At 44.8% G+C, this 26,453-nt stretch overlaps 1 pseudogene; it reads right to left on the reverse strand.

The window, feature by feature from the left end:
• Positions 1 to 12,605: 12,605 nt before the first annotated feature.
• LOC144769670 (uncharacterized) overlaps positions 12,606 to 26,453 on the reverse strand; it is a 67,060-nt pseudogene continuing 53,212 nt past the window's right edge.

Here is a 26,453-nt window from a genome sequence, read left to right on the forward strand (position 1 = left end):
CGTGGTTTTCCTGCTTTGCCTGGTTTTCTTGAGTCATCTACAGGAGCGCCTGGCTACTTGGAGTTCGGTGGTGAACCAGGCGGCTTTCAGGAGTCGTTGTTTGCCGGGATGGCGGAGGGGTGCGAGCTTGTTGGTGCAGTCGGAGAAACAGCGGTGAAATTCCTTGACTGAAGAGTTGGCGTCAGTCATGGCGCAGGGTGGGTCTAGGAGGAGGGTGATGTTGAGGTGCTCCTCCGTGATCTTGCTCCTGTTCCTACGAGGCAGGCGTGGGGGGGTTTTGGGTCTGTTGGAAGTGTTGAATGTGAAGTGTACGCAGTGGTGGTCTGTCCAGGGGGGCTGTGAGGTATGGCTGAAATGGATGTTCGTCCCTCCTGCGAAGATGGGATTGAGGGTGTGTCCTGCTCTGTGCATGGGGGTGGTGACGAGCTGCTTCAGTCCGAGGCTGGAGAGGTTGTCGAGGACTGTGATGGAGTTGGGGTTGTTGCGGTTATTGAGGTGCAAATTGAGGTCTCCGAGTAGAATGTAGTCTGTGGATGTGATGGCGTGGGGTGCGACGAGGTCGGCGATGGTGGTTGCGGACTGGATGCTCAGTCCGGGGGGGCTGTAGGCGAGGGTGCCCGTAGCGTGGTCCTGGGGTTGGTCTGGATCTGGAAGTGGAGGTGGAGATGTTCTATGTTGGAGTGGGGGTCGCTCATGTTGGAGGTGGAGAGTCGAAGGGAGGTCTTGTGAGTGATGGCAAGTCCTCCCTTAGGGCGGTGGGGGGCGGTTCCTTCTCTACAGCTTGTATCCATCGGGGATGGCGGTGGCGATGTCAGGGCTGGAGGTGATGTTTGTCCAGGTTTCAGTGAGGAAGGTGACGTCAGGCAAGAAGGTATCGAGCAGGTCCCAGATCTCTAAGGTGTGTCTGTGTAGGGAACGTATGTTGAGGAGGATGCATGTCAGGGCTCCGGTGGGGCGGGCATACGGAAAATCTTTGGCAGTCTTGGGGGAGCAGTCGATGATGAAGGATCATCGGCAGTGTCTGCAGGAGAATTGTCCTTGGGTGGTGTTCGGTGTTGCTCTTTGGCAGTCGTTATGTCTTCCAGGGTTAAGTGTGTGGAGGGTGGTGGAGATGTATCGGCGGGGTTCCGGAGATCCTGGGTTCCTGGCACTGGCTGCGGTCAGGTCGCGGACAGGCTTGCCTTAGGCACACAGCGGCCGGCATTAAGTAGGGGAGGGGAGCAGGACTGGAGGTAGGGTGGGGGGCTGTGTCAGGGGAGGGGCGGCAGGGAGCAGTGGCGGGAAACCAGCGGGTTGCAGGGAAATAGGAATACAATTAAATAAACATCAGTGGAATGATACCTGTGGGCAGCTTGAGGAAAACAAGAGGAAAACGAGAAAAGGCAAGCAGAAGAAGGCAGCAAGTAGCGGAGGGATGCTTAAAGACTTGGGATGTGTCACATGTGTTTGTTAACAGTACGCATATGTGTGACTCCTTGCGTTCATGGTGCAGTACACAGTTTCACGTAGCATTTCTGTATATGTACAATCGATAGATGTGCGGCATGGGCCCTGTTAGTCAACAGGTCTGATGACATGATGGTACATTTTTGAGGCCTACTTCTAGTTGATGAGATGTGGGTGTGTAGATGTCTACTAGGACTGTGACATAAACACAAAGACTGAGATTAGATTCACACATTTATCCATGACATTGTACGCATAGCTCCATCACAGTACACATGATTCAGCAGAAGAACTGTTGTAAAATGTGTGTGCCTGGCTTATAGCCAGCCACTGAGGCTTGGATGTCTTAACCATCCTACTATTCCTCCTCCTCCAATTGATCTTCCTGTTGCTGGTCCCCATCCCGGGGCACATTTGTCTGCACACATATATTGTGCAGGATGCCACATACAAGTATGATCTAGCGCACCCTTGGGAGCGAGGACAGCAATCTCCCCCTTTAAATGCTGAAACATCTGATCCTGGCCTTGAGTAGACTGAAGGTTTTCTCGAAAATATTGCAGGTTGTGCAGAGTGCCTTGTTGTAGTTCTTCTCTGGCTCAGACCTGGGCTGTGCATATGGGGTCATGTGCCATAGCTGGAGACCATATCCTGACACAGCTGAAATAGAAAAAAATAGTTCAACTTTCAATGCTTTGGATCACTGATACAGATACACTCTGGTCCATGTGTGTAATGTGTAGTTAAATGGCCATACACATTTCTAAAGGTTTTTCACAATACGTGTTACTCATGAGTCGGTCATAGGTGCACACGTGTCCTCCATTACTCTGTATAATGGCAAATGCAGAGCATGAGTTGAGACATAGTACACTTCTACATCCTGACTTACATGTTGATCCTTTACATTTCTAAGAGATCTATTTGGGGATGGTCATGGCTACTCTATGTAATGTGCTCTCACTACATGTGGGAAGTGACCGATTGTAGATCTGATAATCAGAAAGTTGGTTCCCCTTATGTAGGTGGTGACATGACTAGCATGGTTTACACTGACATAGGCATATGTCCATGGTAATGCACAGATTTTGTTGGTGGCCTACATGACATTGGCACAGGCCTTTCACGGTACACTTACTTGCCCATGTGATATTAGGTCATACATGTGGTGCAGTTCACACATGCCACATGGATTGCAATGCTATTTATTGTCTGCCTTTCACTATATTTTTGGCCATAATAGTATCATGGTGCACTTTGGTTCACATATATGTATTGCAATGTGGGCCACGCTCATGTGGGACAGACTGATGTTGTCATGAGGAGGAGGTGGTCATCTTCTTGCGACTCCCAGCTGCAAAACTAGCACCTCCATGGTGTAGTTCTGCTTGCCACGCTGTTCTCTCTGGCTTCTCTTTATATACCAATGGCAATCCATCATTTCCTACACCTGGGTTTCACAGGCGCAGGAATTTTGATGCTATTGGGCCTCTGTGTAACTCAAGCTGGCGATGCGCCACTTTTGGTAAAGCTCGGAAATACTCATGAGTCGGTTTTACTGTGGAAATCACTATGGCATGCCTACTTTGCATATATTAAAACTAATACAGGTGGATACGATGCAGGTTTCATTTGATGCAGGACTCCAAAAAGTAATCATCCTCCGAAATACGCCACCATGTAAATATGAAGTACTGACCACGCCACCAACACGTCAAACATATTGATGCATTGGTGGCACAACCTCCTTGTAAGGAAAGGAGATGCATCCATGGCAGATGGAGAGACACATACAAAGCAAGGATGATCTGTTGCAGTGATACACTCTAGAGGGTATTGGAAAGTGACTATGGTAAAGCAACAGGGCTGAATCTAGAGAGTATTGTGCATAAAACGTCTGTTTTTTTTAGCTGAGATTATTTGAATAGTGACTCAAAATTAAGATCTCTGTCGGTGCTTAAACAAGGGTTGGTGCCACATCAACAACGTCCCTTCTAGTCGCAGACTCCCTTGCTGAGCTTTTCACATTTAGGGTCATACTCCTGCTGGCACTAGAACAAACTCATGTGCCTCTTCTTATGGGTGAAGTACAGCCACTGGAACTCCTCAAGTTATTAGTGCTGGAAGGAGTAGGCATGCACACTGTGCCGCAAGTGCTGCAGTTAATTGGGGTGGCATCAACCTGGCACTGCACCAGCAGCTCCTCTACTGCTTCAACCTCTTACAATGCAGGACTCTCTCTTGAGCTCAGGTTGAGTGAGTGCTCACTCTTTTTTGCAAGATCTCTCATGGCATAATGCTACTGGCGATCTAGAATACTTCCGCTCTCTGACTCAGTTCTTTGATTGCATGTCTTCTAGATGACAAATGGAAAGGAGGACTAGTGGTGGGTTGTAATTGTGCCATACTGCCATTGTCTTAACTAGAAGGTAATGTCCTACTCAGCTTTGGAAATATTGTGTGAACCCAGGTTACATATCAGAAGTGATGACACGATTCAGTTTAATGCATTTGTTAACATCCTTTAGATCTACACACATCCTAACCCTTCCATCTTGTTTCTGCTCTAAAAAATAAGGCTCAACCCTTCTATAATTTGTCCTATTATCTCACTCTCATACAATATTCTCAGTTCTAGTGACTCCCTCAGTGCCAACTGGACATTCCTCACTTTGTCCACCTTTGGCACCTCTCTGGCCTTCAAAACTACACGGTGAACAAAACCCTTCAAGCACCCCACCTCTATCGTAAACTGTGACATTAGTACCTGTCAATTCAAGTCCTTTAAATGCGGTAAAAACCTCTTTGTCAATCAACTTGTACGAGGGGTACACATCTGTGAACATGTGTGCGCTACTTCTCTCTATCAGTCAGTACTGTATACTTCAGGGTCCAATAATAGATTTTGTCAAATTTTTTGCACTCCTACATCCATAACACTGTTTTTCTGACTAGTGTTTCTTTGTTCTAATTTGTTTCCTTTTTACAGATGACTGCATATGTCATTGTCTTCCACAACTTCCTTGCAATTTCTTCATAATCCACCATCCCTGTAATTAACTTTGTTAGGAATTCTGCATTTAGCAACGTTAAATGTAATTTAGAGACTTGATTACTTAAACTAAAATATTTTTCCTGAATTTTGAGTTGTTGGTCCTATGTATCAATTAATTTCTTCATGCGATTCTTTTGCACATGACTACGTATGTACACGAGGAGGCACACATTGTTCTATGGTTACCCTAGGCAATTGTGATTGTGAGAACAGCATATGTCTTTGCAGCATGACACCCAATTTCCTGCCAGAGGTCTCTTCCAAAGCCCTCATAGCCCCTACATATTGATTATAAGACTCACCATCGTTGTCCACGTCATCATCACCGTTGCTATTTCATTGCTATTTGTCATAGGTACTGGGAAGGTCTTTAAAATTCTCCTCTCCTAGCTCCCAAATTATGCTTTAACATTTTCTTTATACCACTTATTCACCCCCTCTACGCCTCAAAATAATGTTTCTCATGCTTCTTTTCATTTCTCTCAAAACATAACAGGTTAGCTTATGTTTCGCAAAAACATTTGAAAGGCAATCACTGGCTACTTTTTTCCCAAAGAAAACCTAATCAGTAATATGAAATGAGTAAATACCATCGTTAGGTGCATAGGGTAACACAGCCACAATAACCTAAAATAAAAATTATTGAATTACTTATATCTACGGCTGCCACCTGGCCCGTTTTATACCGGCTTTACCAGTATTTTAATGTTCCTGCTGTCCAAACATTAGAAAAATCAGATCGAAGCCTTTGCAGAATGTGAAAATATTAACAAACAGCTGGTATTTTTCTCTGTGAACGGTAGCAACCCTACCTATATCATTTCCTTGGCTCTCTTTTTTTCCTTAGTCTGTACCTGCATTAATTAGGTCTGTAAAATGCAAAATCACTTTAAGAGTCTTCTTTCTGTTTCTATTAAAAAGCTTTGTCAAACTCTTTAAGAGTCTTCCTTCTGTTTCTATTAAAAAGCTATGTCAAATACAAACTGGCTTCCCATTACTTCTTGACTTCAGCAGGTTTAGTCATTTCACATCCAGCACCTGATGTGGGAGGAGGACTTCAGCTCAGGCAGAGTCCTTGCTTTTTGGATGATGTACATCAAGACATTGCTAGTAAGCTTATGGATCAGGATGCAGTCATTGGTGCTTATCAAATGCCCATGTAATAAACGGCTCCTTATCGGGCCAAAAAACATACAAATGACGATACTGTAGTCATCATAGCTGTTGATAGTTTCAGATTGCTGTGTGAGACATTTTCATAATTTCAGTGTTAGTTATGAGTGAAATTCAACGACTATGAGTGACACTTTCGCGCGAGCAAAACATATAAATATCAGAAATTTCACAGATTTGAGCAACCAAAAACTCTAAGAAGATCTTAAAACTGCTGCTAAGCTCCAGCAATGTAAGGGCCCTAACCGGAGTTAGACTGCGTGACTGCAGGGCAGGCACATAGCTGCCACGTTTTCAGATTGCTTATGTCTGACATGTCCATGGCATTAGTGGACTTAGGAATTACATTTAACCTCCAAATGTGTGACACTTAAGGTAAAACCACATAATAAGGTGCATGGAAAGAGATAATTAGAAGTTACACACAATGAGAAGTTCTAATAATATCCTGCAACTCGACCAACATCCCTGAAATTAAATGCTATACTTGCTTTATAATGAACTCTAAATGTCTGCACTTTTTGTGGCAGCCTAGCTTATACTGTGTGTAATACAATTTTAAAACAATGTGCATGTTCATGTGCCTTCCAGTGTCAGGCTGGGTCGTCGTAGCACTATAATATGGAAGTAACTAGCCACCACTAGCCGACAAGGACACACTTCTGTTCCTCTCTGGTTACACACAAAACATATGCAGTGAATGCATTAACCAATTGAAATCCAATAACATTAATGGGAAAGATTGCATTTCCCATCATTTTTGTTTATCATGCATGACTGCATGCAGGATCATCTTACATTTAAGGTGTGTGATTATTTTGCATGTAGTTGCCTAAAGACCAACAAAATGCTTAGAGAATACTATATGTTTCTGTTTTGTTGTGAGACCGGGGCTGCGTTGGACGCACTCAGCAGTCCAAGCTAAAGACCACTTATGCCTTAAGACCTGTGCAGTTCCAAATATGTCCACCTTTTTAAGAGTGCCTTAAAGTAGGACATCCGAGCAGCATATGTGATGCTGACAGCTTGGCGTGTACAGCTGCTTGTCGCTGGAATTCGACATTATTCATCGCACATTAATACAATTCATCCTCTTCGTGTACTAAGTAAACTCCTGAGATCAGTCTGAAATGTAAATTAAGAAAAAGATTCCTATGAATGGTGTAAACTAACTGGAATTGCAGCCTATTATTGTTAAGCAAATGCTGCAGAGATCTGCTGAACTTGACAATGCAGAGCCTGTAGACTGAGTATTCCTGAATGACTTACCTTACTGCTGCCAGTAAATGAGAGCTTGGGGAGTGTATATCTACCAGGCAGAGCGCTTCACCGCGTGGTTTCTCTTGAGCTGCATCTTGGGGCTGAAGCTCTTTAGTTGGCTGGGTACGGGGGCTGAAGGGGCATAGTTGCAAGAGCAGGCATCAGTTAAAGGGTGGTTTTGAGAGAACAAGGGTACCCCAATAAATAAAACCTGGGGTTAAAGTATTTTTAAGAAAAAACAATGGTTTCTGGTGGCCTAAAAAGGTCCTTGTGTGATGAAATATAGTTTACGATATTCGAATTAATCCTGGGAGAGAGGCTTTTTTTGTAGGGTAGCATATAAAAGGATACTTTATTTTATTTGAAAAGCATATGTTTCAGGTGCTCACATTGGTGACAAAGTGCATAGGGTGACTGAGTGACAACATTCAATAGAACTATAGCCAAAAGTCACACAAACAAGGACGTATTCCACAAAAATATATACAATGGGACAGGGGAATTTCCTTGGTGGGGTCGACGATGTTTCGATCTATATGATTTTAGATCATCATCAGGACACAGTTTAGGGATGATGTGGGTTCATCTAGGGAGATCCAGGATGAGTCTGACCAAGGCATTCTGTGTGGTCTATAGTCTTCGACGGTGAGCTGCAATCCCTGCACTGAGAGCTTCACCATAGTCCAGTCAGCTGGAGACAAGGGCTTGGTTGATGGTGCCTCTTGAGCTTTGGGGTAGCAAATTAAATATCTTATGTGACATGCAGAGGATGAAGAAGCAGGTGAAAGAGACAGAGTTAAACTGCGTTGTCATGGTAAGCTTGTTTCCCAGAAAGATGCCTAGGTTCCTAGCATGGTCAGTGGGGGTAGGAATAGATCTGTTTTCTAAGGTCCACAGGGATGCTTCCCATAGGGAGATTTTGTTTTCAAAACTCAGTACCTCTGTCATGTACGTCTTGATCTTAGGCAGTTGTCATTCATCCAATTGGTGACGTCTGTCATGCAGTTGTGGAAGTTGGTCTTGGTATTGGTGGTGTCGTCTGAGAGGGAGAGGATGAGTTGTGTGTCGTCAGCGTAGGATATGATGTGGGTTTTGGCAAAGCTGGCAGAGGTGTTATATATGTGTGAAAGAGGGTGGGGCTGAGCTATGATCTTTGCCATATTCCACAGATGATTTCCTTCCTTCGTAGGTGAAGAGGTTAAGGCTACTTTTTGCGTTCTTCTGTTGAGGAAAGAGGTGATCCAACTGAGAGCTGATCTTTGGATTCCTATGTTGTGCAGCCCTGTGATGAATGTGTGGTGGGAGGCCATATTGAAGGCTGCTGAGAGGTCAAGGAGGATCAGAGTTGCAGACTCTCCTCGGTCGATTAGGGCTCAGATGTTGTCTGTAGCTACGACGAGGGTTCTCTCTGTGCTATAGTTGCTGCAGATTCCAGATTGGGCGGAGTTGAGTAGGCACTTCCTTTCCAGATGTGAGGAGAGTTGTTCGATGATCGTTTTTTCAAATACTTTGTCCGGGAACTGGAGCATGGAGATTGGTCATTAGTTCTTAAGTTTGCAGGGGTCTGCCGATGGTTTCTTTAGTAGGGCGTTCAAATATGCATGTTTCCAGTTCACAGGGAAGGTGGCTGTGGCAATTGAGGTGTTGAACAAGGTGGGAAGTATGTAGTTGAAGATGTGGTGAGTGCAAGGGTCAGTTAGGGGCACTGTGTAAACTGAGTTCATGATGGAGGTGGTGTTCTTTGGAGCGAGCAGGTTCCACACGGTTAGTCAGATGTCTGTGGTGGTAGTGAGGTCACTGTGTTGCTTAAAGAAATCAGTGGACTTGGGCTTGTTATGTTGTGTTATTGAAATTTAGAGTGCACATAGCTACTTCAACGGAGTCTCCCAGCAGGTAAGAGGGCACTCAGGAGCATCAAACTGAAAAATCCAGATCTTCAGACATTTACTAAAAGAAAGAAGTTACGCGCAGGTTCTCAGCAACTCTGGAATCCAGAGTTTAGGGACTAAATATGTAAAGGAACATCCACTCATGCGAGTCAAGCGAAACAGTAAACACAGCGCGATTCAGTGATCTCATAGATCGAGCGGGTGATAAGGCACCACCAAGTCCTGCAGGTACCTCAGACCAAGTCCAGCTTTAGCCTTGAACATATATCATAAAACTGTTAAGTTGATATGCTTAGAAATTGTGAGACAGTGCAGCTCACAAAAAAGATGGGAGACCAAAGCAAATTTCAGAAGCCAGTAAAGAAGGCTAGCAGCTGCGCTCTGCACAATCTGCAGCCAACGATTTGTGACCGTAGTCAAACCTGGTTATGATTAGGGCTTGAATTACATTCCTTTGGGCAGGAGCAGGAATCAACAAAATGATCTTTTTCTGCCACTTAAGCAGTGCTAAACAAGTTGCAGTTAGCTTATCATCCAGAAGAAAGCTGAGATTTTTGACCTTCCGATATGGAGTAGGCAGAGCTCCCAGAGATTCTGCCCAAAGTTGTCGACCCTGGAGAGAGGAGTTCTTACCCAGAATCATGACCTCAGCTTTATCACCATTGAGATTGAGCAAGTTGGTATTCATTTAAGAGGAGATGTGACTCAAGCCCAGGCTAAAATGCAAAGGTCCATTATTCTATGCAGAAGGCAAAGCAAAGGTGATCCGTGTGTCATCTGCATAAGAAAACAGGGTCAGACCACAACTGTCAACTACATCTGCCGGAGAGCAGACATTGAAGTTAAACAACAAAGGGCTCAAAACAGAACCCCAGGGACTCCTGAAGTTACAGCATGTGTCTCTGACCTGGTACTAGATGAAAACATTTGAAACAATGGATATTTTTAAAAAGGATAACAGCCAGGCCAAAGCAGAACCATCAAGGCCAAGTGGCAGCAATCTTTCTGCCAGTATGGATTGCAACACAGTATCAGAGGCAACACTCATGTCTAACAAAATGAGTGCAGCTGTTCTGCCTTCATCAAGGCCCTGCTTCAAGTGTTTGGTTATGCCCAAAAGGGCAGATTATTTGCTATGATCAGCCATGACACCTGTCTCAGATGAATGAAGGAAATTCTGAGCCTCCACAAATTAAGTGAGCTGAGCAATAACATGTTTCTCCTGAATTTTTGAGCAGATAGGAAGCAGAGAAATTGGGTGAAAATGTGATCAATTGGCGGGGTCTAAATTAACTTTTTCCAAAAGTGGAAGAACCATCACGTGTTTCCACTTCTGAGGGACAAACCCTCCTGTAGGGAGGAATTAAGAAGATCCATTATTATAAGTTACAAGCTGGAATCCATATGCCTAAGCACAGTAGGTGGCAGGAGATCAAGCAGAGTTCCTGATTTTATAGATAAAAGAATGGTATTAAAAGTTTCAAACTCTAAAGGGGACCATGTCCTTCGTTTAGGTGTGAGACCAGAATTGGCCTACGTCCAAACAAACTGCTTGAATGAAATTCTCAGTGTCTGTGTTGACAATGGCATTGCACACATGTGTTTCATTTAAGTTATTCTTTTCCAGTTGGGAGTGAATGTTTACCACTTTCTGAATAAAAAAGAGAGCTAACTCCTCACATTGAGTCTGCGAGAGCAACAGTGTAGGAGGCGAATTACAGGAATTGTATAGTTACTTACCACCGTAAAAAGTGTTTTAGTGCAATTGTGAGCACTTAAACATTTTTCCAAGTAAAATGCTGCAAGAGCAGATTTACGAAGCCCATGATATTTTCCAGCACTGCCATGTAGTTGATTTAGCCTTCTCCATATAAGACTTACTCCAAAGTCTTTCCAAGACATTTCATTGTTTTTTTCATGCTGTAGTGTTTCATTAAACCATAGAGCCGGCAGATGGAGCCAGCCTGATCGTTTGACAGTGGCCGGTAAAATTTTCTCCAAGGCCTTCATAAGCCAGGTGTGAACCAGATCTTGATTCTCAGCAGACGCTTGTTTTAAAAAAGACGTGCTATGATGGACTGCTTTGTTCAAATCTAGGATATTCAACTTCCCCCAATTCCTTAAACGTGGTGTTATTACATGTCGTTAGAGGAAACAAATCATAATTCTAACATTAAAAGACACAGCAAGTGGTCGGCTTGGGTCTGATGTTTCTGCAGATGTTGGCGATCTTGTCGTGGAAGAAGTTTGCAAGGTTGTTGCAGAGTTCCTGAGAGGGGGTAATGTTTTTTCTTGCAGCTGAGGGGTTGGATAATTCTTTGACGATGCTGCATAGTTCTTTGCTGATATTGGAGCTTGATTTGACTCATGAGGCTAAGGCCTTTTTCTTTGTTTCTCTCAACTGTCCGTGGTAGAAGTTGAAGGCTGTCTTGAAGGCAGTCTTGTTGGTTGTTCCTTGCTGATGCCCCATCTTCTTTCCAGTTGTTTACAGTGTCATGTTGTGGGTATGATGTCTTCAGTGTACCAGCTAGCCTGCTTGGTGAACCTTCTGTGGGTGTTGTTGTCGTTGGGAGTGATGCTGCCAGCACAGTTGTTGATCCAATTGTTGAAGTCTCTGACATTCAGGTCTAGGTTTTTGCACGAGATGGGATAAGTGGTGTTTAGGGCTTTGATCCATTTGTCCTTTGAGACTTTTCCAGTTGTGGTGGGGGTTCTGGACAGAGTGTGTTGGGGGGGGGGGGTGGTCTGTGAGCTATTTTGGTTGAAGTGAATGATGTAGTGGTTAGTCCAGGTGAGTTCTGTGATGTGGTTGTACCTAGTGCGGTCACTGGAGGTGAAGATGGGATCTAGTGTGTGGCCTGCGTGGTACAAGGGGTCTTGGATGAGTAGGGTGAGTCTGATTTTGTTAATGCTGTTGAGGAGGTTGCTGTTGCTATCATAAGTTTACAGATACTCTTGCAATGGGCCACAGATGTTCTTGTACCATGCTGAATGGTTGAATAGTGGAGTTCTAGTTGGTCATTGCAGTATATCAAGTCATACAACCAGGTCTACACTGGGGGTATGCAATCCCTGCTCCACACACAAGACATGCCTCTCCACATCCTTTACTCCTCATGTATCCAACCTCAATCCTCAACCCTAACCCATCAGTCCTTATCCATTACTCATCCTACTTCTCTCCTGACTTTCTTTTCATCCCCTTGCACTTACATCTTCTTCACTTCTCTTATATCACGCTTAGGGCCCACTTTAATTTTTTTCCGGAGAGGCAACAGTGGTACCTGTCAATGCTTGAAATGTCTGTCGAGGTAACGGATATTTCAAAATGTGGCAGTCGGCTCCTCCGTCAGGACAACGTGGTAATTTACTCCATCGCCCTGGCTGACAATATATAAAGGAGGCCCTAAATGCCCTAGTTCCTCCTCTACCCTCGTCCCTCACCATCCATAAGCCATCCTCTATTCCGCATACATAAGGCATCACTCATGATTTCTAATAATCCCTTCACATCCCTCACTCTGCATCACTCAATCGACTTTTTATTTTCCAAGACTGTGTCCCAGTTTCCGATGAGGGAAGTCCATCCTATATACCACCCTGAATTGCCGAAATTACGAGATCAGCGGAATACTGTTATTAGACCGAGGAAAGAGGCCCGTTTCCAAGAACAATGGGTGTACACTCCGTGGAAAAGGAGTGAGGTTCTGTCCCTTAAGACTCAGTTACCTGACCCTAGGAAAAATCCCACTACATACTATAAGGAATTGACTGAGACTGCTTCATCGACTGTAATGACGCTTGCGGATATTGAAATGTTCTTTGGTCTGCTGGTGCCCATCGGCATTTGGATGTAGATGCACATGCAGGACCACGTTGTGGACTTGGGCGGTACCTGGGATCAGATTAGGGCCTGGGATAAGAAGAGGAAACATGGGGAGAAGCCTAAGGCAGAGATACTAGCTTTACCAGGCCGAATTATTACGTATATGCACTCTCTCATTCCACCAAGAAGGATAGATTGGGACAAGTTAACGACATGTTGTCAGAAGAAAGATGAACGTGTAATATACAGAATGATGGCAGTGGTTTTTAGAGAAAGGCCAGCACCTCTGTTAGTTTGCAATTTGTACAACGCAATATGTCCTCTGGCGCGCTCAATGTCAACACTGTGCCATCCACAGTGCCACTCAGTACATAGAGAAAATTCTCCATACACATTGAGCATTAGAATTTAAACAGAGCACAGCACAAAAAAAGTATTAGCTGACTTTCATAAGTCAGTAATCAATTTAATTCCAGACAAAGCAATAAATTAAATGATCAGCATACAGTAATCTTGATCTCCAAAATGTTGACACGTAGGTATAGAAAACAAACAGCCGACACATGTTTCGTCGTTAGACGACTTTCTCAAGGCTGTTGACGAAACAGTATGACAAGTTTTTAATGTCAAAAACAAGACGGAATACATTGTCAGACACTCCAAGTGTATATGTGGACGAAAGTCATTTACAGTCGAAAGATTAAACATTAAAAAATGACCATTTCTGATCATCTGGAGAAAGTTCGACAGGTCCGGGGTCATGGCTTTTCATCAGAAAATTGATTTTTTTGAATGTAGAAAAAATGATTCAAAATGTCAATTGGATTGTGCCTCATGTTAAATAACTACTTTTTAAAGCCTTACAGTGACCAAAATTGCCATCTTTACAGACTTTTCCTCCTACTCAGAAGCTTCTATTTCAATCAATTTTGGGCTGGAAAATGACTCTAAACACACTTACTTAGTTCCAAAAGTGTACATTCACTTTGCACGAAAGAAAAGGTGCCCAAAATCAGGGCCGGACTGGCAATTCTGGGCACCGTGCAATCCCCCGGTAGGCTGGACGGGGTGGGGGCCGGTTTGGTGACAGGGGGCCGGTTTTGTTGCTAGGCCCGATTTGTACCCTGAGGCGTGACCAAGCAAACAAGCACAATCTGCATAAAATGCAGCTGCTGTTGCACGCACAGTCCGGGACCGTCTCCTTGATGTCCTCCGATTTTATTTTAATTATTAAAATTCCACCAGTGACATCTGACCTGGGTTCGGTGGTGGGTGAACCGTGAAGCGCGGCGCGCAGAGACGTCTACTCTCGGTCTGCGCACCGCGGTATAGTCATTCACCCTTAGGGTGGAGTGAGCAAGCTCATTGGGGGTCGGCGGGTCGGGCAATAAAAAGTGCGCGTGGGCGAGACGACTGAAAGACAGGCTGGCATGGATGGAGAGTGGAGCCTGCCTCCTGCCTGCCTCCGTGTCTGCCTCCTGGCGCCTGCAGCCCACAGCCAAAGGATAGTGACAGGCATCCCTTCCCCTGCGTGAGTTTCATGGCCAGGCTGGGGAGGGGGGGGACGAGCTGCGTGTTCGGGCCCAGCCCAGGCCGCAATTAAAAACTAAAGCCATTAGGTGGATTTTGGGATAAAGTACTTCACACTTGTATACGTAGGTCCTGGGGAGAAAACACCTCAGGCCTCGAAGCTGGGAAGACGTGTCCTCAGCCTTGGGGCAGAAAACTACCACTAGGCGCAGATTGTAAAAGGCAAACCCGAGCTCACACAGCACGCTCATTTCCGCTTAGGCAGTTTGTTTGGGAGTCCGCAGTTTTACACCACATGGCTGAGTCACAGGCACAAGCGCACTTGTAAACAAGGGATCCGCGACGGTGTCTCTACTCTCTAACCTCTACCTCCTCATCCTGTGCTTAACACTACAATATCCAGTGGAACTGAAAGCTCAACGGCTGTACAATAGTTCGCTGTGGTTATTGTTTTATGAAATACAAATGGTAAGTATGCACTGTGTTGTTTTACATATTTGACATTTCCAGAAATGAACATTTATGAGAAACTAAGACCTGGCACCTGGTATGAATTGCCAGTGTGATACCTGCGTCAAAAATATTTTTGGGAGGGGGGCTCTCACTTATTCTATATTCCAAGAAATGAATGAAATGAAATGAATGAAATGAAAATTGCATTTGTATAGCGCATAAACTACCCTGAGGCCTCGCAGCACTTTGTCTGAAACAGAAGGATACAGGAATTTCGTGCTAGCAGGATGTACCAAATAGGTGGGTTTTTAGAAGTTTCCTGAATGCCAGCAAGTTATTGGCCCTTCTAAGCGAGAGGGGGAGGGAGTTCCACAGCTTTACAGCATTGAATGTAAATGAGCGGCCTCCCCAACGAGCTTTGTATATCTTGATTGAGGTAGCCAGATGGAGTAAGCTAGAGCGCAAGGCTCTGTGGGGGAGGTATGGGGTGATCAAAGGATGCATTATGGTTGGACCGGTCCTCCAGATTGCTTTCTGCGTAATACACATAGCTTTGAACTGAATCCTAGCTGTTATGGGCAACCAGTGTAACTTCTTAAGAGCAGGCCTCACAGATTGCCTCCGTGGGATTTGATAGAACAGTCGGGCGGCACAATTCTGTGTGACCTGAAGTTTATTGATTGTGGCCTTTGGAGCTCCCAGATAGAGAGCATTGCCATAGTCCAGGCGGGAGAGTATTAAGGCCTACACCATAACTCTCCTTGCCTGGAACGGAAGAAGAGGGAGGATCTTACGGAGCATCCTCATCAGGTGGATGAGGTCTTAGTGGCCTGGACCATAAAATCCAGGGAACTGTCCAACCAGACTCCCAGGCTTTTTATTTGTGTCTTAGGGGAGGGGAGGGGTCCCATACATTCCAGCCACATAGGGAGCAGGATGTTGGGTGCGGGGTTCCCTAATAACATAATTTCCATTTTTTCCCCATTGAGTTTAAGACATGAGAGCTCCATCCATTTGGCGACAGCCTCCAGACAGGGGCCCAAGGTGCTAGATGACTCCCCAGCCTGGTTTAATGAAACCACAAGCTGGGTGTCGTCTGCATAGGTGACAATTTTGACGCCAAAGGGATGGACCACCTCCGCCAGAGGCCTCATGTAAATATTAAAGAGGGTGGGACTCAGGGCAGAGCCCTGAGGCACCCCACACATGAGTGGCTGTTTAGTGGAGACAATGTCTCCCTCGAAGACCAGGAAGAAGCGCTCCTCCAGGAAGGAGGTCAGCCATGTTAGCGCCACGCCCGACACCCCCATGCCACTAAGACGATGTAATAAGGTGGCATGGTTAACCGTGTTGAACGCGGCACTGAGATCTAATAAAATAATGGCCGCCTTACCTCCCTGGTCCAGCAGACTCCTTGTCTCCTCTATTACTGCTAATAGAGCTGTTTCAGTCCCTTGATGGGGACGGAACCCTGTCTGGGATATCGACAGCAGTTGGTTAGATTCCAAGTACTCGACCAATACGTTGTTAATGTGTTTCTCCACCAGTTTGCTCCTCCAGGGCAAAAGGGAGATGGGTCGGTAGTTGGACAAGTTGCTTTGGTCCAGATTGTTTTTTTTTTTAATAAAGCTCTAACCATAGCACATTTCCATGATACAGGAACTATGCCTGAACCAATTGAGGCATTAAGAACATCAAGGATTCCTAGGCGGATTGTATCAATGACCTTGATTAGAGATTGAGGAGGCGCTGGGTCTCTCGGGGAGCCCGAGGTGACCTTGGGAATTATTTTCTCCAAGGAAGCAGGCTCTATAGGAGTAAATTGTTCCAGCCTGCAGATGGCCGAGGAATCGGAGCTCACAGTTCTAGCTGTTTCTAACTCAGCACTGTTAGGGGTAAAGGAAGCATAGATGGTCTGGATTTTTTGCTGGAAGAAAGTTGCCTGATTATTGCATCGTGTCAATGCTCCCTCTGCGGAAACCAATTCTTGGGGCGGGGCGATCAGTGATTTAGCTATCTTAAAAATCTCCTTAGGCGAGTTAGCAGCTCTGTTAATTTTGGTTTCGTAGTAGTGGGATTGTGCTGCCTTGCTTTCGGTTTTGTAGAGACGGACCGCTGCTCTGTAGTCTGCTTTCTTATCTTGAGAGTAGTCCCGTCTCCACCCCCTTTCCATCTTACGGCAGGATTGTTTCAAGTCCCTTAGTCTAGCTGTGAACCATGGGGCGACTTTTTGTCTCTATATATGCTGCAACCGTTCTTTAGGAAGGACTAGATCAAGGGAATTCTGGATCCAGTTATCAAAGTCACTACTGGCTTGAGTGGGATTAAGGACTTTTACTGGCTTGAGATCAGCAAGTGCAGATTCCCAGTGAGTGGAGGAAAGTTTGGACCACTTCCTACCCCATTGTTTTTTTGGCTCCTAGATAGACATGGGGCTCCCTGTTACCCAGTTCAAGGGAATCAGATAGTGGTCGGTCCAGGGTAAAGGGAGAGGTGTTTCCGTGGTTAATGTATCAATGTTGCTGAATACATGGTCCAGTAAATGGCCCTTGTTATGTGTTGGGACGAAACCTTTTTGTGACAGATCCATTGCTTGGAGACTCAACCGCAAATTATTAGCCGAAGGGTCAAGAGAGTTATCTAGGTGGAGATTTAGGTCGCCTAGTACCGTATAGTTGGCAGATGCAAGTGCTGAGTCGGCGACTAGGTTGACCAAGTTGGGGATAAACTGACCCAGGGCTCCAGGTGGACGATAAACCAGGATACCCGAAAAGGTGTTTATTGGAGAAAGTTCTAATGCAAAAGACATGCTTTCGCTGTCTGACAATGTGGAAGGGGTAATACGACCGTGATATCTCTCTCTATAAATAATTGCTAACCTGCCTCCTCTGCCAGAGGTGCGGTCGACTCTTTTTATCGTGTAGCCTTGCGGAGTGGCCCAGACAATGGTTGGATCAGCTTCCGATTGGAGCCATGTCTCTGTCAAGAAGAGAACATCAGGCTCATGCTCTTCTATCAATAGGGATATCTCAGTGTGGTGTTTAGATAAAGATCTGCAATTAAGAAGAAATAGCTTCCAGCGCTTAAGGGTAGTGTGTTTTCCAGAGGTAATAGGAAATAGTTTCAAATTGCAGTGTTTTCAGTGAGTCGTAAGATCAAATGTATGGAATGTACGCATTTCGCATTAACAGCAGGTCTTAATTCAGTTAGTCTTATAGGGTCGTAAGTGATTGGACTTTTAAATCTAGGGGCAGAGGTCTGGGGGCCTGGGCGCGGCTGGGCGCGGACTGGCGCAGACTGGCTTCTCTTGGGCGCCTCTTTGACGCTTCCGCGGCGCTCCCGCGGCGCTCCCGCTGCGCGTGTTCGCTGCGCGACAACATCGTGTGTTTTAATATAGATTGGGTTCCTGTGAAAGCTGGAGCGTCACCTCACAAGATGGCCGCCCGCAAATGGCACCACCAGGAAGTGCAATGCACTGTTTTCTCCCTCCACAACAAACAGCACAATGAGCTGCGGTGGAACAGGGAGTAAGTGCGAGGTTACAGCGGAGTTACAGAGTGCACAGAACAGTTTTAAAATGTGAGTAGCAAATTAAAAACAAATGGCAACAGTGTAACAAATAATAGCCCCCAAGCGCTAGCGCAACGAAGACCTGAGGCTTCAGAATCAACCTGCGCGCCGGCGCTCTGCAGCTATATATAGTCAGGATTCCTGTGAAAGCTAGAGCGTCACCTCACAAGATGGCTGCCCGCAAATGGCACCACCAGGAAGTGCAATGCACTGTTTTCTCCCTCCACAACAAACAGCACAATGAGCTGCGGTGGAACAGGGAGTCAGTGCAAGGTTACAGCGGAGTTACAGAGTGCACAGAATAGTTTTAAAATGTGAGTAGCAAATTAAAAACAAATGGCAGCAGTGTAACAAATAATAGCCCCCAAGCGCTAGCGCAACGAAGACCTGAGGCTTCAGAATCCGTTTTATTTTCGTTCATGTGTTTTATTTTCGTTCATGCATGTAGATTGCTTGGACTTTGGAAGCAACCATCTGCGCAACTTTAACATATGCTTGCAAAATCTCATACATGCTATTGAAAAAAAAGGCCAATCTTTCATTTTTGGTACCTTCATCTTTTGCACGTTATCTCTCCCCTTCAATTAAAAAATTTATTCAAATACCGTATACATTTTGTTTACTGAAAAAAACAATTCTACAGAAATGTTTAAACAGTAAATTTTGAATACTGCAAAGAATGAAAGGGAGCAAAGTAAAAGGGAGGAACTCCTATCTAATGAGTGAATAATTTCTTAGGTAATGATTTAATTGTTTCCATCTGGTATCTGCAGTATGTATTGCATTTGTCAATAAGATACTGGAATTAATGTATTGGAAAGAGCTCCTGATAGATTGCTAGGATAACTGTCTTGGATCAGTGCAACACTGCTTACAAAAGCTATTACGTGGTCAATGCTGGCCGCCTCACAGCGCTTTTTTCCCTTTGACTGTGAGCCATGTTTCAAGGCAGCTTGTCCTACTGTGCAACTGGTCTAAAACAACATTAACAAAGCCAATAGTTCTCACATAGGCGAGACCTATTGGCTTTGCGAATGCTCGTTTACATTCTGTGGAGGGGGCACTCTGCAGCGCACATTAGACCTTTGACAATATATAAATTGTTGTAGTGTGCCTGGGCGGCTTACTTCCTAGAGAAAGGTTTACTGAAAATACATAAATCATCATAACTATGATGTAACAAAGTAGCATTTGCTTCACTAAAGCGTGGGAGGGAACATAAGTAAAGGTTGTGATCTAATTGAGTATTGGCTTTGTTGTGACTAAATGCCTTCAGTCGTATTAACTATTTCCAAAACTCATTATAAATGTGCAGATTTTTATTATATTCTGTATGTATGTTTACTTAACGCTATACATCACCAGTAAGTCAGTTGAAGATGGGCTGTTCATTAATTGTGATTTCTATTTTGGTTTGTGTAACTAAATTGCGAATCTTAATCGGCTGATTTTGTCATGGCTGGTAATTATTTAGCAAACCTCAGTGACCAACATTTCATGATTCGTCAAATCTGACCAAACTGTATTGTATTGCAACATTTAAATAGCACTTTCCACCCCTATGTAGGGTGCTGAAGTGCTTGCCTACATGAGTAGCATGCTACACTTTGTAGAGTGTGTGGTTGGAAGGATGTCTTTATTTTGGTCCTTTGTGGGAAATGTTTCCATGTTGTGGGTGATGACCACTGAGGTGCGGTTATCGTGTTATGAGATGCATCACCTAGCAGTGTGTTTGATGAAGTGCGCGAGACAGACGCACATTTTTAGGGTTTTCCGTATGCTGGTAGCTTCGAACAGCTCTTCAGTTCCCTTTATGGTATTTCATATAATATAGTCTGCTCAGCTGGTTGCTGCAGTAGTTTGTCCAATCTGAGATTTAGGATATGGTTGTGAGCAGGCATGGTTGAAGTAAGAGAGAAGTGGAAAGAGTGGGATGGACATTTTTATTATCATCCCATATGCTTGTCTTTGTGAGATGTAAATGTGACTTCCTTGAGGAGATATTGCTTTTTATCACCTAGAGTGCTGCTGAAAGGTGTCTAATCTACAGCTATGGAGTGGAGGTTTCTTTTGGGTGAAGTTCATCTCGAGTTCTCCTAAGAAACTCTCCTCAACCCAAATACCGCTTTCATTTTTTAGATCCCACCCATTGCTTACCATTGGTTGGCTTCATTAATACACTCCTTCGCTTGCTTCCTATTCGATGGCTTGCCTTCCTCTACTTGTATTTGCCATTCTCCTGGCGGCTAACTTCTTTAGCATCCTTTTGATTGGCTGACTTGTATCCTTCGCACTCCTCACATTTAGGATACTCGTTTCTTATTTTTCATTCAGCTCTTTGTAAGAGTGCATTTGGTTTCTTGCTTTCTTCCTTTGTATGTCTTCTCCCTCACCCCCAACCCAAATCACTTCGCTTGTTTGTAATAAGTATATATTTTCTGTAGGGTATGACTAAATATGAGACTTTAAATGTTGTTTTGGTTTTATTTCCTCCATACCACATATTGCAAAGGCTCTTATGACACTCGATGAGTGGCCGGTTGCTGCACTCAGCTGGCATTTGAGGCAGAAGGTGTAATTAGCATGACTGAAAATTTGTTGTCTTTTGGGGGGGGGGTCCATAAATTTGCTCCCAGGCCTGCAGCAGAGGGCAGAATGGCTGTAGCTTGTTTAACTTCTGAGTCCTGTGAAAATTAAATTGGGCATTTTCATGCGTTTTCTTTGGAACTTCCTTCTTTTAAAAAAAAACAAAAATAAATTCTACCCACTTGCCCGTGTGAAAATTGTTTAAAAAAATAAACCAGACATTTACAAAGAAGTCAAATCTTGAATTCAAGGTACAGTTTAGCGAGACCTTAAGATACGTTTACGTATCCTCCAGTGTTGTGAAATTATTTTTTCCTCTTTAAACAGTACTATACAGACAAGCACTGGCAAACCCAATAGCTTGGCAATCTTACTGTAAAGGCAAGACCTATTGAATTCGCAAATGCTTGTTCCAGTGACAACAACTAATTTTTCCAAATATCCACCACTGAAATTACTTTCATATTTCACCATATTAATTCACCACTAATCCTTTATGGGCTTCCAGAGTAGCATGCTTCAACACCCCATCAGGGGTAACAAGCGCTATATAATTACAAACCTTTTTCCTCCTCTATCCTTCTGCTAACATTCTAAATCCAAATAACTGACTAACCTATCCACCAGTTAAAATGTACTTGCATGTTTCACCATACTAATTCAACACTAATCCTCTACGGGTCCCGGAGTAGCTTGCTACTCGCCGAAAAAGCGATTTGACGCCTCGTCAGGGGTAGTAAGCGCTATATAAATACACTACAATTAAAAGCCTGGTCCCCCGCAGACCGTACCTGCAGGGTAACCTGGACGCGGCCCCGCCCCAAGCCCGGACACTCCCACTGCTGCAGCTGCCACGAGCCACGGCTCCATCTTGTACAATCCCAATGACACACACACAAAACACTGCGCCCGCGGTTATTTATCTACCCCAGGCCAGCTCCCCGGCCCGGCAGCCAGTAACAGCTAGGGAGGGACCCGGACTACCCATAATAATCGGCAATGAGGCTCCTGCAACAGCACATGATCATTAATCACCAAAACACAGAGCCTGCCTGGAGTTCGCTGGAACTGGCATCGCAGCCGTGAAAGGGGTTCTTTGTATTAAGACACGTGGGGGCAGATTTATGAGGCTCTTGCGCCTCCTTGCGCCGCAATTGCGTCACGTAATGTGTAACAATGCGCCCTATTTATAACGTGACGCATCTAGGAGATGCGTCACGTTGGAAACCCCTGCGCCATAAGGAGGCGTTCCTGCGCAGGGGGGGGCGTTCCTGCGCAGGAACGCCTCCTAAAAGTGTCTGAGTGAAATCTATGAGATTTCACTCAGTCACTTTCTACGTCAATTCCTTACGCCTGCTTGAAGCAGGCGTAAGGGTGACGTACCATACATTGAATAGGTGGCCCCTGTGCATTGCAGGAGTCATGTCGCACTTGCGACATGACTCCTGCAATGCGCCGCCCGTGCGCCGAGAGATGCGTCACGCATTCTCACTGCCTTGCACCATGGTGCGCCGCATCATAAATGCGGCGCACCATGGGTGGCGGAGCAGTGGAGCGCAGTTGTTAACATACATTACGGATTGTTCTGGAGAACTTGAGCAGGTAGACACAGACACACAACCAGATAAAGATACAGAGAGAGGAACAATAGAGCAGAGGGACATCAGTAGAGCAGAAACAATAGAGCAGAGGGACACCAGTAAAGCCGAAAGCTGCAGAGACAGGAACAGCGGTAATGAACAGACAGACAGGTACACAACCCGACAAATAGGAAGAGAGGGGGACACTAGAACTTAGAGACAATCATAGATTGACAAACACACAACCAGACAAAGAGAAAGACAAACACTAGAACACAGAGACATGAGCAGAGGGACACAGACACAAAACCTGATAAGGATATGGTGAGAGGACCACTAGAACAGAGGGACAAAAACACACAACCAGATAAAGATATAGAGAAAGGAACGATAGAGAAGAGGGATACCAGTAGAGCAGAAAGATTCAGGCACCCAACTGAACAAAGATGCAGAGAGGGGAACAGAGGTAAATGAACAGAGAGAGACACAGGTACACAACCTGGCGAAGGGGAAGAGAGGGGGAAACTAGAATTTAAGAGACATGAGCAGAAATACATAGGCACAGAACCAGACAAAGAGAGAAACACTAGAACCCAAGGACATGAGGAGAGAGACACAAACCCACAACTAGAAAAAGATACATCATAGAGAGTAATGCTACAACCCAGAGGCACTGAGTGTAGGGCTGCAGGGGTGATGCAACCCCAAAATAACCACCATGGAGTTTAGAAGTGAATGAGCAATAAAACGCCTTAAATTGTGTTTTTATTTTGTCACATTTACTGTGAGTTCATAGGCAGAGGTCAAACGCCAGGTCATGCCTTCAGACAAATCGATGCTTATTCTTTTAACCTGGAGATTGGTGTTTTCTTTAATGTCTCCGTCAGCTGTTAGGGAACCAGAAAAGAAGCACTTTTTGTAATTTAGAAGTGTGAAGGAAACAACGATTCTACTAGGATCAAAACAAAGTCACACAACTTTACATGGTGATGCACACAACAAATATTTGCTGAAAACAGATTTCCACAAATATTATTGTTTGTGCTAAAAAAAATACTGCAGACCGTGATATGTACCTGCCTGAGAGGGAAGCTTGCACTGCTTCCTCTTATGTTGCCTTACGCCCGTCCTGTTAGGAAAGTGTGCATACTTGATGCACATCTCGTAATTGTGCTGTCTGCGTTAGGGAATCTTGTGCTGTTGATGTACATTTCTGAAATGGTGAAGCTCAAATTCACTTGCATCTGCAAAACATTGAACTTGTATTGAATTTTTTTCTTTAGCAGCAGCCATGTTTTGTATACTGAGATTTACGAACTGACTCATGGTTGAGAATGCAGCTATTAATGTAGTCTGTTTTGGGCTCCTATGGCCCTGTGTGCCTGCAGCAGAGGAGTGGTTCTTGTTTTGACATGTGTGGTCATTTTCCTTCAGTCCATAGAGACCATCAACCTTGATGGCAGTGGAAGGCTCTCCTTCCCGGAGACACTAAAGAAAAAACAGGACCCGGTCAGGCTGGCAGTGTTCGAGGGCTGGTTCTTCTCATAGAGTCTGTGTTCTGCTAAGCGGAGTGTTGGCGCCTAGACGTTGTTCGTGGGATACCCTGAAAGGCCTCAAGATGCCGCCCCCATGATTAATGTTGCCCTAAACATCTGATTAGATGTTATCTCTGGCCACCGTAATTCACCAGCCCATTCATTACCAAGCAGTCTGTTCTAGTCGCTTACACTAGGCACCAGGTTCTGGCTGCGGCTGTACCAGTCTCAGCACTGAAGTGTAACATATTAGTTGATGTACATACTTTCGAGATTCGAACCACGGACTCCCATGCTACTATGATGCCTAAAGACACAAGTCAAACCAGAATGTCACCTCACACACAAGATTAAAAAGAGAAATAGTTTGATAATGTATTTAATTAATTTTTGTCCACCTAGGGATTTTATTCAGGGGACTCAGAATTATGTAGTTCTAAGCCATGAGAGAGATTTTTCTAGTTACAGAGGACTAGTTCCAGGCATCTGACAGCAAAGCTATCTCTTAGGGGTGAAATAATTCCCACAGGCTCGTCCCGGAGAGCGTTTCCTCGGGTTAGAGGGTCTTCCGGCAACCCTATAGTCTTCAAGATGAAGCCCAAAACTTTGTCTCTTCTGACCACATTCTGCGAGACCCCTAGAGGCCTGAGGGCTGACCCAGTCACATGAAACAATGCTGGGGCTAAGCGGGGATCTGAGTAGGAGACTGCAGAACAACTTATCACGAGGTCAGGCGGATTCAGTTCGGGAACCCCCCCTAGAAGCTCTACATAGTAAGCAAAGCATTTGGAGCAGGATGCACTGGTACTGTCTTCATAATCGCGGATGTGATCTGTGGACCTCTTTAAGGCATTAGCTACTCAACTACATTGGAATAAATGCAAGAGTTGAGCCTTCAAAATGTAAGTCATACAACCAGGAAACTCTGCTAGAGAATAACTTTAATCACCACAAACAATTGGGTAAATGGGATGATTTCTAATTGAATGCAATGACCTTCCTATATTTTGTTTTAGACCACCTGTACATTTTGTAGTGTTTTCTGTATATATAATGTGGTAACAAACAATGCACACATTGGGTTAAGGTGTTTCAGCAGATGTGGCGGAGCTATACTTTCATTTTGGGTCCTATTCTTCAGCCTTAAATCTGCCCAGTGTCTTCACCAAGTCTCTGAGCTAATTCAAGGGACTTCTCCACAAGCTGGTGATCTCGGTCAGTGCTTACTGGCCTGGATGCCTATGTATGACATTTCCATTGCTTCTGGCCTCAGTGACCTAAAAGCTCATTTGTGACATTTCAATGCTTTCTGGCCTGGGTACTTATGTGTGCTATTTCCATAGTTTCTGGCCTCAGTGACCTGGAGGCTCATTTGTGACATTTCAATGCTTACTGGCCTGGGTGCTTATGTGTGACGTTTCCATAGCTTCTGGCCTCAGTGACCTGGAGGCTCATTTATAACATTTCAATGCTTACTGGCCTGGGTGCTTATGTGTGACGTTTCCATAGCTTCTGGCCTCAGTGACCTGGAGGCTCATTTGTGACATTTCAATGCTTTCTGGCCTGGGTGCTTATGTGTAACATTTCCGTGCTTTCTGGCCTGTTGTGATCAGGCCAGGGTAAGTGCCTAGGTGCTTACTGGCCTGGGTGCTTATGTGTAACATTTCCGTGCTTTCTGGCCTGTTGTGATCAGGCCAGGGTAAGTGCCTAGGTGCTTTCTGGCCTGGGTACTTATGTGTGCTATTTCCATAGTTTCTGGCCTCAGTGACCTGGAGGCTCATTTGTGACATTTCAATGCTTACTGGCCTGGGTGCTTATGTGTGACGTTTCCATAGCTTCTGGCCTCAGTGACCTGGAGGCTCATTTGTAACATTTCAATGCTTACTGGCCTGGGTGCTTATGTGTGCTATATCCATAGTTTCTGGCCTCAGTGACCTGGATGCTCATTTGTAACATTTCAATGCTTACTGGCCTGGGTGCTTATGTGTAACATTTCCGTGCTTTCTGGCCTGTTGTGATCAGGCCAGGGTAAGTGCCTAGGTGCTTACTGGCCTGGGTGCTTATGGGTAACATTTCCGTGCTTTCTGGCCTGTTGTGATCAGGCCAGGGTAAGTGCCTAGGTGCTTTCTGGACTGGGTGCTTATGTGTGCTATTTCCATAGTTTCTGGCCTCAGTGACCTGGAGGCTCATTTGTGACATTTCAATGCCTACTGGCCTGGGTGCTTATGTGTGATGTTTCCATAGCTTCTGGCCTCAGTGACCAGGAGGCTCATTTGTGACATTTCAATGCTTACTGGCCTGGGTGCTTATGTGTGACGTTTCTGTGCTTTCTGACCTGTTGTGATCAGGCCTGGGTCAGTGTCTAGGTGCTTATGTGCGAATTTCCAGTTTCAGGCCTCACTTTACATAAGATGCTTCATTTGAGCTCTGTTTACAAAACTCAGAATATAAAAATCATTTAATGTTTGCACATTGTCTTGTACACTTTTTTCCCTCTGAACCCTTGCACAATTGTTTGAGGTTAAGTGCGTTTTTAAATGTCTTAATGCT

The sequence above is a fragment of the Lissotriton helveticus genome, chromosome 7 (genome assembly GCF_964261635.1).
Source record: "Lissotriton helveticus chromosome 7, aLisHel1.1, whole genome shotgun sequence".
In the NCBI taxonomy this organism is placed as follows: domain Eukaryota; kingdom Metazoa; phylum Chordata; class Amphibia; order Caudata; family Salamandridae; genus Lissotriton; species Lissotriton helveticus.